Here is a 12,380-nt window from a genome sequence, read left to right as displayed (position 1 = left end):
TAAAGGTACAATTCATTTTTTATTCTTCTTGGTCCCACTTAATTAAATTATACTATTCTAATACATTTATGAGGAGATATAAAACTGAATTTACTTTTTTGAAGGGCAATTCGATAAACATTTCAAAGCCTTCTTTATTTCTTAAATTCCGTGCTCGGTCAAATGTTGCCACATAAAATGGGACAGAGGGAGTAACACAAGTTCATCTTGGTACAATTATCAATAAAAACTTATTGCACTACAAAAAAACGTCCAAATTGCGGGGGTTATAATTACATATTGCGGCAGTCAGTAACCCCCTCAATTTGTTGTTTCGGCAGTTGCAAAAACCCCTGTTGTTAGGTCTGCCACAATTAAGTCACTGAGGTTTTTCACCAACCCCTGGTACCAGTCGCAGGGGGTTATTCGCAGGGGTTTTGAATCCCCCAAATTGATATCAGTAAACCTGTGTTTCATATTCTGGGAATCAAAAACCCAACTATTTGTGAGTCTGGGAGTCGTAAACCCCTGCAATTTATGAATCACATTAAATTAACAGGGGTGTCAACCCCTGCAGTTCATGAACATAGTAAACTTTTTACATCATTCTGCTAGTTATATTCAATTTTATATATTAATGACTAATTAACATGTATATTATAGTCCAAACATAAAAGGACATATTAGTAAACATATTTCAAACACACAAATATATCATTAAGCATACTATTAGTTTTACAAGATATATTGAAAAACGTGATGCACCCCAACCATTACGACTACAAGGAACTTCAAAATCACTGCGAAAACTGTTGGTTAGTCTTGCTTTTATGGATGAAAAGTCTTTACCNTGAAAAACGTGATGCACCCCAACCATTACGACTACAAGGAACTTCAAAATCATTGCGAAAACTGTTGGTTAGTCTTGCTTTTATGGATGAAAAGTCTTTACCAGCATCTAAACTCAAGAAAGGACCTGCAACAGTTCATGGAACATCACCTACCTGCAAAAGAAAATGCACAAAATAAAGGGGAATTGAAGGAGATAACTTGAGCCTTAGAAAGAGTGTTGCCATTGTTGTTCTAAGTCGCGGAGAAAAACATAAACCCGGAGAAAGGCGAAAACCCCTCTGGGATTCTGCTCAAAACCAAAATCTTCAATTGGATTAAAGAATAAAGAATGGCTTCAGCCTATTTAGCATGGGAGAAGCTCCCAAGTGAATTACTGACTTCCTAAATCGCTTCTCCGATATTATTTCATCTCAATACACCAAGTCTCTATGCATTTTTTTCTCTATCTTTTAAAATTCATCTTTTCTCCTTTCTCTATTTGATGCCCTCATCACTTTCCAGGATGCTAGCAGAGTAATGAGAGACACTAATAGATACTCAGTATGCAGATATACTACTCTCTCTATTTCGTGCCTTACAATGTTATCGACTGAAACTTGGTTGAATCTTAGAAGACTTTTGAAAACGCTGCCAATGCATTTATGTCAACTTGGGCTTTTGGAAGCCCTTTATGTCATTGCCTATAAAATTAGAATTCTAGCAGAAAGAGCAGATAAAGAGTTGGCTTCTATTGGAAGAACTCCTGAAAAGTTGAAAGGGGTGGCTCGTTTCTCATGAAAGTGTTTCAGGTTCTTTGTAGAAAAGAATCTAAACCTGTTGGAGCTTTCTTTGTGGCTTGCCATCTTTTCAAAAATTAGTTTAAGCTCAGAACAGTTCACTTGTGTAAAAGTGTTACATGAAGCATTGAAATTGCCTGCATTTTTTATTTCGAGAAGTTTCATCATAGGGACAAGGTTACTTGCATGTATTATACTTGACGGTTGGAGGTGTACAATGAAAATTTCTCCGCTGTTGATCAAGGTATCATATCCATCACAATCCTCGAAAAGAAAGAAATATAAGGATGATACTAAAATATCTTATATCTGTGAAGCTCTAAATCGGAATCTTCCCTAAAACATTGTGCTTTCTCTAAATCGGCTTCTTCGATGCGCTCTGCAGGAACATGAAGACCAGTTTCTAAGGTTTGGCGTTTATCTTGTATTCAAGAATCTACTAAAGAAGATCTATATTATCCAGTAGCAGAAAAGATCACAATAAAGCTCATGAATTGCTTAAACCGAAAAAGTATATCGAGCTTAGAAATGAGGACGATTTGGACGCACTTTTGATTGTGACATTATATTTATGCCTAGTGGTTTTAAAAAATCAACGAACAAGAGTGATCTAGAATATCTCCAAATAAAGCAACATATTTACATAAGCAGCTATAACACATAAATAAATATTGCGCGTTCTAAACAAATATGTGACCCTTTTGTGCCAAGGGTAAACCTAACAATTTGAAGGATGTGTACATCATTTGAAACACATCATTGCCCCTAAACCCAAATTTATACAAACTTTATAAATAATCCGAAAGGGGGAAAATAGAAGGAAAATAATTAATCCCATGATGGAGTATAACCCTAAACTATGCCTCCCCGAACGGTCCTTCAAACTCGATTTATTCTCACCTCCGAATGTCGATGCCTTTTGATGGACTACTGTCTTGTAAAATTCATTCTTCTACTAAAGTAGACTATAATATACTCCTTACCCTAAGGAAAATGACTTTTTAGATGACGTATACATCTTTTAAATATTAAAAAATAAATATAATCATTTGTTTAGGCAGTGGGGCGTTTTTGATTCAAGTTGGTCTCTTTAATGGGCCCAGAACGCCTTGGGTGTTGGTATATCTTAGGCTAATGCTTGGATTTGGATCTGGTATCGCTCTACTCTAGGTTGACTAGAATTGGTTTAGAAATGAAGTTTACTTGTGTCAGACAAACAACGGGGTGAAGGCTAATACACGACATTGATAACCACAAGCTCACTAATCATTTCTCACTTCCAAAGAATTTTGCTTGTTTTTTTCTTAAGGACAGACGTGGTAAGCCAAGCAACCGCCTTCTTTCCTAATGCATTCTATTTGCCGTTTGGAGGAAGCGATGCCATGAAATGCAACAGTTTACAATATACAAGAATTAAAACATTTTAAAAAAATAGTAACAAAGTGGATTATAAGGTTAGAACCCATTCAACTCCCCAGCAGAGTCGTCATTCTGTTTTATTTAAAAAACGCAATGCACTGGTTAAGAGTTGCCACTTAATATTTAAAGTGAAATTAAGAAAAATTATTTTTAAAAGATTAAAATAGGAAAAGAATTAAAAATATTTAACGGGTTTAGCTGTTCTTATTAGTGTTTTAGGAAGGGTCTTAAGGCATCTAAAACACCCACTAATTTGGTTATCCGACAATTAAAATAATTGGCTAATGTCTAAAGAGATGCTTGACTAAGTGAAAGTAAAATATTTATTTCATTTTAAATAGTTAATTCAAAATGGCTATCTTTTGGGGAGTTAAGAATTTCTCAAAACTTAAAATTAAATAAACACATAAAACAAATAATAACCAGTTAGTGAGATAGGGAAAGAAAACTTAGGCCCTAGTCTGGATATGCCCGGTTGGGCCAGTACTTGGGCCTAATTTTGTTTTGGGCTTTTGGCCCAATTCATGCAACCTTTTTAAATAAAAGGGCTTAGGCCCAACAACAAAATACAAAACTGAATTTCGGGGCTTTTAGGACCATTTTCTCATTTCTGTATTCTGTATACACTATGTGTATACTAGTGTATACAATCTCATTATTCCTCTCCGAACACCTGTATTTCAAATTCATGGATTTATTCTTTGGTTCCACTTTATGGATGACTCGAAATGAATGATTTTGAACCTTTATGGATCTCATGAAATGCAAGGGGAAAGGAAGAGTCGAAGTAGACTCGGCGAAACATCAAATGCACACCAAAATATAGAAATTAGTACGAAAGAAGATAAGATTTCACTGGTAAAGGATTAAATAAACGCAATATTTTATTTTATTTTGTACTACCATTATTATTGAAAGAAACAGTAAGCAACCTAAAACAGGAGATAATCTAGCTTCTCAAAGGTGTCAAATGAGACACCATTATAGTATCACACTCCAAGAAAGAAAAAATATTTAAATAATGACAACTCAAAGAAAGTTTTTATTAAATAAACAAGAGACCAATTTAGGAGCAGTAGCAATCCAAATAGCACAAAAGCAAACGATTGTTACTTCGATAATTGGCAGAGTGAATCCCGTGATGTACTAATTACAAACATCGCAATCTAAATGAGTTTGAACAAAAAAGTGTAACGAGATAACAGGATTACCAATAAGAAACAAAAATTGGTCCATTACATCTTTTTAAGCATTTTCGTCAAAAAGTTTGACTAAATGTTGACATAAATCCGATTAAACAAGGCATGCTACACATTGAGATAACAAATCCCAAGCAATTGAGAGGAGAGGGGAGAGGAGAGAGAGAAACATACATTCAAAACTAACTTTATTCCTTATGACTAACTTCAGCTTTAAGATGATTCACGGGCGAAGATGATGAGGACGTACAAGTAAAACAAAACTAATTAGATTAACAGATCAACACAAGAAACTCCAGCAGTTGGGAATGACAAGTTTATTGACTCGCTTTAACTCAGCCTTAGTTAGAAAGAAACTTGACATAACCTAGCCTACAAATCAAGAAAATAAGAAAATACGACAAACACCATTACAAGAGAGGTAGGAACCTTGAAATAGAACGGCTAGTATCAAGTCCTAAAGAGCACACATCATAAAGAAGGAAGTACAACAGTAAATTATTCAATTTACATGATTTGACTAGCAAAAGAAAAGGAAACCTCCTCATAACAGATTGGGAAATAAATAAAACTTGATTCAGAAATTTTTAGACTGAAATTTGACTAGAAGCTAACAATGAAAGACCTCAATGAGATAAAAGATCTCAAAATTAAGGAAATAACTCAACATCAGACGGGACGATCAAAACTTCAGACAAATGAGACAACAACATTTCGAATCACAAACGAGCTACAATACTGATTTCCAATCGACACCAAATGAAAATATTCTCAAAATTCTAATATTCAAATCACTCGCAACAATCAAGAAGTAAACAGTCCTCAAATTAGTTGATCAGAAATATTAAAACATCAAACCATAAACAGTGCAACTATTTGTTCACGTTGAAAGAAATTAGAATCAGAAACATAATATTACGTTTTCCGGGGCAACGAACCAAAAGAATAACATGCGGAGAAGCAGCTTTCCACACTACGCTGAGATTCTAAGATATCCGAAAAATATCCACAACCCAAAAAAGAACAAAGTTCTATCTAAGGTGTATTCGAATGTATTCTCTATATATCTCTAGCTAAACGTTCTTTCTCTATCTACGAATCCTCGCCAACATTCAAATTTTTCTACAAATTTTCTTCCAATTTTTCTTCCAACCTAATGTAAGCTACCTCTCTGTATCTCCTTTTATTTTCCACCCCTCGTCTCCAACCTCTAACAGTGAATAAGAGGGACTTTTTTATATTGGGGTAATAAGGGTAGATTTTTTTTGGGGGGGGGGGCGGAGATGAGGGTAAAACGGGTAAGAACAAAGGGACGAATTCAAATTTCAAACCTTATATCAAAATCTGAAGGAATATTCTACTTTGATACTAAATTTTCAGCAAATTCCAAGGGAGGGAGGGCAAGGTGGACGGCTGATACGTCTCCATCAACCTTGAAACGCCACGCGACTCAACACCAAGGCCACAAGCATAAAATTGCAGGTGCTTTTTTCTGCATAAAAGGTACTGTTTGAGAGAAACATCTAAGGAAAAAGACAAAGAACACAGTGTACACTTTTCTCACTATTTTCTTTTCGCCTCCGTTTGCTCACGGTTACAGTTGTAATCGAGCAGGCGTCATTTGATGCTATCATTGAGGTCGTTCAGAATAACTTTATTTTCTCCATGAATGTTGTTGTTAATGTCAGATGGGTCATCTTAGAGAAGATAAAAACGGCCAGGTTGACTAGGAATTGAGTGGGTTGGGACGAGAAATGGAGTAGGAATTGGGCTCGGATTGCTGGGAAAAAATATGAAAGGAAATGGGTTGGTTTGGAAGTATGAATAGTTTGCCAAGAATATGAGAAAAGAACGACTGAACTTGATCTTTTGAATTGGGTTGAAACAAATTGAAGACGTTTGTCTAAGATTGTAATTAAACAATAGACCCAATAAGTTTCAAAAGTAACCAAATCGAATTTAATTGATGAATATAGTTAAAACATAAACAAGATGAATTTATTTACTAATTATAAATTATAAAAATCGACTAACATTATTTAAACTCTCATTGCAAATTACTTGAATTTTATAAAACTAATTATTCTAAACTATTTGGGTATTATGAAGCTTATGAATTAATTCCTGTCAGGGAAGGTGAAAATTGGGTCTCACCATGAGCTACATGGAATCTAGTGTTCTACTCTCACACCAAAAAGAGAGGGTTTCACTTGCCTAAGGTTGAACCTTTCATACTAGCTATCTAAGTAGATCCACTAAGCTATAGTACTATGTGAGCACATAGTTAAGGGACAAGGAGATTGCTACTAGAAACCCGTAATTACTAATTTAGAAGGTTTCAATCTCTTTAGACAACACATATATTGGGAACCTGGACTTGCTACATGTAAAAGGAACCCATATGGGAAGCCGAACTTGCTAAACGTAAAAGCCCCATCTCATTTCCATATCCTCTCGGTGCTAATAATTTATTCCCATTAGAAATCATCTTTGTCATTACATAAGTTCACCTTAGTATTTACTAGGCATTCATGTCAAAATCTTATCATAATAACTCATAAGTGATCATAAGTAAGAATGGTACTTTCACTTTAGAACACTACCAAGTGAGTACATTATAATCATGAGAACTATCTATCAATCATAAAACAATCTTAACATAGCAGAAATGCATACATCATACTTAATTCAAGTGTCTAGGCTTAAGGATGAGGAAACCTTGTCATCAATACAACAACAACACAATAGATATAGAATTATTATCATCTTAATGATTCACATGTCATACATAAGTTCCATAGAGAACCAACCTTCATACCTTTTTGCTCTTCAAGGGACTGGATACTTCAATCACAACAATAATGCATAATTAACACATAATATAAGGTAAGTATGAAGTAATAACATATATACAGTAAAAAAACAATTGGTATATCATCTTAAACCAATCCACAATGTCAAATCCAAGATTTAGGAAATTGGGTAAGAACATGGGTCTAAGGAGATTTCAAGTGAAAAACAACAAATAATAATAATAATTATACACATAATTAACCCTAAATATCAATAATAAATCCATAAAATTTGTTTAAGAATGAAACCCATGTGTAAGAATTAAACCCTAGCTTTTTGGGAACTTTTAAAAGCTTAATTTAAGAGGACCTCTTGGGGAAAGGATTTCCAAGAGTGAAAACCAAACATATATTTTTAATTTCAAAGAATTATGTAGGAAAGTTCAGTTTTGTAATCCCTAGTGAAAGATTCTTCTTCCTCTTTAATGGAGTCTTTAATTGAGAGAATTTTGAGATAGTTTGTGTTTTGACATGTGTTAAGTGAGAATGACTTCGGTAATGACGTTGGGGTCTTATAGTTAGGTTTATTTAGCTAATAAACTCACTAAACAACACCCTTAACCCTTATTAAATAAATAACTCGAACTTTGATCCCCAACTCATAAACTAAAAATCTTCAACTGCCACAACCTACCGTCACCACCTACGTATCGTAAGTGGTTCAATGCTCCGTCCTTCACCCTTGTGGTTCTTGACTAAGGGGGTATTGGGGAAGACTTTGCGGGGAGACTCACTCTCAACCCACAAGTCCTGACCTAGGGTCTTCACTCCCTTAACGGCCCATCAAAGGCATTCGTGGAGGGCTGCTATCTTGATAGCTTTTGTTCAAACTTTTTGGTCCTCCTCAAGGACCCCTTGGGTGGTCCTTGGGGGGTCGTACCTTAACGTTTTGATCCTAATTTTTTTTTACATATATAAAGATTTTTTACAAAATTTAACCATCATAGGCTACTGCCAACCCTTCACAATACCAAACAACATCTACTAGTTCAATTTCACTCGCTTCTAGACGTAATGGTCATTTCTTGTCGTTTTGACTCTTATACTTCAAAAAAAAAGTTAATTACAATAGTTTAGGTCTATAAACATTATTTGAACCATTTTAAGTTATTATTCATAATTTAAGACTATATCTTAGGTCATTAGATTTTCAGGGTGTTTCAATACTCTCCCTAGGGAACATTCGCCCCCTAATGACACTTGGATCTTTTTCTAGGGAATACAATTAATCAACACTAGAAGCCCATAGACAAGAAACATCACATAAGAACTTACTCCTCAATATTATTATGCCCCAAACTCATTATTCGCATATTCATAAGAGGGACTACCTTCTCCAATTTCAATGATCATCATTTTAGGCATTTAGAGAATAAGCATTATATTTATTTATCAAGTCAACATCAATAATGCTTAATATAACTCTCATGAAGCCTACATATTCATATCACATTTAAGTGCAATCCAACAACGAGAAATATAATGCATGGAATCAAAATTCATGTAAGGAAGGATTCTCACAATAACATGCACATATAAGGAAAAACCATGGCAAGTTCAATATTACACATAACTCTCAATTTATGCTAAATTAAGAGAAACTACTAACCTCAACCTTTTCTAGGAGCTAGAGGAAAGGATAGTGGGATTTCATGTCGTCCTCGGCCTCCCATGTTGCATCCTCGACTAGGTGATTTATTTTTGACTTTTGCAAAGACAAACTCTTTATTCATCAATTTCTTAACTTGATGATCTAAGATCTCAATCAAACCTCTTCATAATAACGATTCTCATTAACCCCTTAACCTTTTAAAAGGAGAATAGACTGTGCATTTCTTAAGCAAAGAAACATAAAACACCAGATGAACCGGGGCTAATTAATTAGGAAATTCCAACTCATAGGAAACATTCCCCACTCGCTTAAAATATTTTTAATGTCCCACATACCAAGGACAAAGTTTCCCCTTCATGGGTGAGATTCAATTAGACCCCATCACCTAGCTTAAACTCAAGGTCCCTTCTTCTATTGCCAGCATAAGACTTCAGGTGATTTTGATTTATTCTCAACCTTTCCCTTATGAGACAAACCTTTTCAATAGATTCGTAATCAATCTCGAGACCGAGAACAACAATCTCACCTACTTCAAACCACCCAACCGGAGATCTACACCTCCTACCATAAAGTGCTACGAATGGAGCCATGTCAATTCTTGAATAGTAACTATTGTTTTAGACAAACTCTATCAATGGTAGATGATCATACAAACTACCTTTGAAGTCAACAACACATGCCCTCAACATATCTTCTATGGTTTGGATGGTGTGTTCCGCTTGGCCATCCGCGTGAGGATGAAATGTGGTGCTAAATTTCACCTTAGCATCAAGCCCATCATAGAATGACTTCCAAAAGTGAATATAAATAAGCTTCCTCTATCCGAAACAATGGATAAAGGAACTCCATGAAACTTCACCATCTGTTTAATGTACACCTTAGCATTATCCTCTGCCTAACAACTAACTTTGACTGGACAAAATGGGCTGATTTTGTCATCCTATCACAACAAAAATAATAGGGTCTTATTGCCTTCGAGTTTGAGGAAAGTCTACCAAAAGCCATGTTTACATCCTCCCACTTCCAAGTGGAGGTATACATAATTTCACATAGGCCTCCCGGCCTTTGATGCTCGACTTTGACTTTTTGACAATTTGGACATTTAGCCACAAAGTTCTCTATATACCTTCTCATTCCGTCCACCAATATATTTCCTGTAGATCATAATCCATTTTGGTAGCACCCAGATGAATGAAATATCATGAGCTATAAGCCTCTTCAAGAATTTTCTCCCTTAAGCCATTTATATCTGGAACACACGATTTACCGTGGTACCTAAGTACCTCATCTTCTCGTTGGGAGTAAGTCTCTGTAGCCTTTCTAAGAACCGATTAGTTCAACTCCATCAATAGAGGATCAATATGTTGCTTAGACTTTACCTTAACCACTAAAGAACACTCAGAGTTATGATGAACCATGGTACCCCCTTTTGGAGAATCTTCAAGTCAAGCATCAAATTGGTTCAACCTATGCACATATCTTACTAGATATTTCTAATCATCAACTATATTAGTCCTACTAACCATTGACATCTGACTCAAAGCATCCGCAACCATACTGGCTTTCCGAGGTGTTAAAGGAAATTCATATCGTAGTCTTTTAAAAGTTCTAACAACCTTCTTTAACGTAGATTAAATTATTTATGAGTGAAAACATATTGAAGACTCTTTTGATCGGTGAACACATCTACGTGAACCCCATAAATGGTAATGTATCCATATCTTCAAAGCAAACACTAGGGCCGCTAGTTGAAGGTTATGACTTGGGTAATTTTTATCATGTACTTTGATCTGTCTAGAGTCATATGCTATCACCTTGCAATGCTGCATGAGGATAGAACCCAAACCTACTCGAGAAGAGTCACAATACACAACGAACCCTTTGGTACCTTTCAGTAAGATGAATATCAAAGAGGAGGTAAGCTTACCTTTCAATTCTCGGAAACCTCTTTCATAAGCTTCCTCCACTCAAACTTAACTTTAATTACGTTTAGGGTTATCAAAGGAGTAGTAATAGATGAGAAGACATCTACAAACATCCTATAATACCTGCCTAAATCCAAAAAGGTTCAAACTTCGATAGGACTTAGGGGTCTTGGCCAATTCTTAACTGCTTCCATCTTCTTCGGATTGACCTCTATACCCTCACATGAAATAACGTGACTAATAAAATCCATAGACCTTAGCTAAAACTTACACTTATTGAATTTAGCAAATAGATGGTTCTCCTTGAGGACTTGCAAAATTATCCTCAAGTGGCTCATATGGTCATTCTCACTCTTTAAATATGCCAAAATCTCGTCAATAAAGACAATCACAAATAAATTAACATAACTTCTAAAGAGTCGATTAATAAGGTCCATGACAGCTACAAGGTCATTAGTTAACTCGAAGAATAGGACTAAGAAGTCATAGTGACCATATATTCTTTTGTGTTGTATTTTCTGGAATATGAAACTGTCTCACTCTAAGTTATTGATAACCTGACCTCAAATCAATCTTTGAATAGTAACACTACCCTTGGAGTTGGTCAAAGAAATCATCGATCATAGGGAGTGAATACTTATTCTTTACAGTGACTTTGTTCAATTTTCCGTACTCATACACATCCTAACTGAACCCTCCTTCTTTTTAACATATAACATAGAGCACCCCATAGAGATATGCTTAGATGAATAAAACCCTTATCTAGAAAATCGATAAGGTGAGTTTTTAATTTCATCAATTAGGTCGGGGCCATCCGGTAAAGAGGGATTGATATGGGTTGCGTATTTGACAATAATCAATGCCAAAATATATTTCCCATTTGGGAGGAATTTCGGGCAAGACATAAGGAAATACATCCGTAAAATCCTTCACAATGGGGTTCGACTCTAAAGGAGGAGTGGGGCTAAAGATCCTTGACTCTCACAATATGATAGAGACATCCCTTAGAAATCAACTTGCAAGATTTAAGCCGTGAAATGTTTTGACCTCTAAATATTGATTTTCATGTCTTCAGTTCTAAAATAGGTATATTAGGAAATTGAAACTAAACTACCCGGGTTCTACGATCAATTGATGCAAAACTAAAATGTGGCCAATCGATCCCCAATATGACATCTAAGTCCAACATATCAAGTTCTACCAAATCAACCAATGTGACTCTATTGGGAAATGAAATTAGACAACCCTTATAAACTCTTGTAGCAATTATGGAATCACCCACCGGGGTTGAAACCAAAAAAGGTTCATTTAAGACATCGAGAGAACATCAAAGTTCATACCAACTAAATGAGCCACAAAATATAAAGTGGCATCGGGATCCAATAATGCATAAACATTAATTGAAAATACTTGTAACATATCAATAATAACATCCGGAGATATCTCTTGATCGCCTCGGAAATTGAGAGGATTGAAGCGATTCTTCTTAGGAGAATCGGAGTTAGGATCACTTGATTATAATTGAGCATTTTCCCTTCATTGAACCTTCTAAATAGGACAATCTCTCCTCATGTGTCCATTCTTACCACAACCATAGCAATTACCCATGCCAACTAGGTACTTGCCTTCATGATTCTTACCACAATTCGCACAATTTGGCTTTTAAACATAAGAACCACCACTCTTATTTCGTTGTGGTTTTGGTTTAGACAACCCACCTTTGTTAACCCTTGGAGTGTAAGAAGGACTTTGCTTGTAAAACTTCT

The 12,380-nt window shown here is 35.4% G+C and overlaps 1 pseudogene; it reads left to right on the top strand.

Moving 5' to 3' along the window:
* Nucleotides 1-1,464: 1,464 nt before the first annotated feature.
* LOC107006380 lies at nt 1,465-2,073 on the top strand (annotated as a pseudogene).
* Nucleotides 2,074-12,380: the final 10,307 nt, after the last annotated feature.

This window comes from Solanum pennellii, chromosome 12, assembly GCF_001406875.1.
Source record: "Solanum pennellii chromosome 12, SPENNV200".
Lineage (NCBI taxonomy): Eukaryota > Viridiplantae > Streptophyta > Magnoliopsida > Solanales > Solanaceae > Solanum > Solanum pennellii.
The sequence above is the reverse complement of the archived record's forward strand: the minus strand, read 5'-3'. Positions and strand labels throughout refer to the sequence as shown.